The following is a 1,108-nucleotide window of genomic DNA, read 5'->3' as shown; positions in this document are numbered from 1 at the left end:
TAGCCGCTCTGCCGGGTGCGATGTCACCGGCGTCCCGCACCGATCCTCGGCACGGCGCGTGTGCGCACCTGTGGGCCGCCGCCCCGTGCTCCACGTCCGTCTGTGTGTGCCCGCTGTGGGGACCGTCTTCCTCTCGCCTTGGCGACGGCTTGCGGGCTGCGACGTGACCTTGCCACCGCCTTGCAGCATTACATCCGCAGTTGAAACGAAGAGAGCTGCTGCGGGCTTGGGTGCTTGTCCTGGCGGCTTGTCGACGGGACCACGGTGAACGGCCACTGTGTGACTCCGCAGGGAGACGTTCTGGTGCAGTCAGGGGCCTTTTTGTCTCCCGCCGCGGTGAAGCTTTGGTCGCATTCTAGTCACTCTCTTCAAAGCCCGGTGAGGGGTACCTGTTCATGCTCACCATTCCTCCGGCACCCGTGTGCGGAGGGTGGGTGCGAGGTTTAAAGATTCGTTGTCCGCCTGTCGGTCCGGTCTGGTCTCGTGCTGACTTGAGCGAGCGTCCACCGCGTTCGAGAGAATGTGCCTGTCCGCGGGGGCAGCCGCGCTTGCGAGCGTTCCGCCGCGCCCCCTTCCCCAGCCCGCCGAGGTTGGGGCGTGCGGGGTCGGCTTGCGCCCGTAGCGTCGGCCTGTCCTCCGCGGCTTGCACCCGACTCAGTCCGCTGCGGCCTCGCCTCGACTCTCGAGCCTACCGCCAGACGGTGACACCAGAGAACTCTGCCTCTGGCTGTTGCGGGGCGTGACGGCGCGTGGCGGGCCCCGGCCCCTCACCCACGCCGGCACTCAACGCCTGCGAGCGCCCTGATTCCTCCTTTTTTTCGCTTGATTGTCGCTCGAGTGCGTGCGCCTCCGGGCTCACGCCGTGGTACGCGCCAGGCTGGGGCTCCACCGTCACGTCGGCGGGGGAGCGTTTTGCGCGTCCCAGGATCGGGCAACCGATCCGAAACCCGATACAACTTTTAGCGGTGGATCACTCGGCTCGTGCGTCGATGAAGAACGCAGCTAGCTGCGAGAATTAATGTGAATTGCAGGACACATTGATCATCGACACTTTGAACGCACTTTGCGGCCCCGGGTTCCTCCCGGGGCTACGTCTGTCTGAGGGTCG

At 65.7% G+C, this 1,108-nt stretch overlaps 1 non-coding gene across 1 annotated transcript; it reads left to right on the top strand.

The window, feature by feature from the left end:
• Positions 1-954: 954 nt before the first annotated feature.
• Positions 955-1,108, top strand: LOC144490219 (5.8S ribosomal RNA). The gene has a single exon (XR_013497183.1). It is a non-coding gene; the product is annotated as a 5.8S ribosomal RNA (ribosomal RNA).

This window comes from Mustelus asterias, unplaced genomic scaffold, assembly GCF_964213995.1.
Source record: "Mustelus asterias unplaced genomic scaffold, sMusAst1.hap1.1 HAP1_SCAFFOLD_3027, whole genome shotgun sequence".
In the NCBI taxonomy this organism is placed as follows: domain Eukaryota; kingdom Metazoa; phylum Chordata; class Chondrichthyes; order Carcharhiniformes; family Triakidae; genus Mustelus; species Mustelus asterias.
This window is presented reverse-complemented; position numbering and strand designations above follow the sequence as displayed.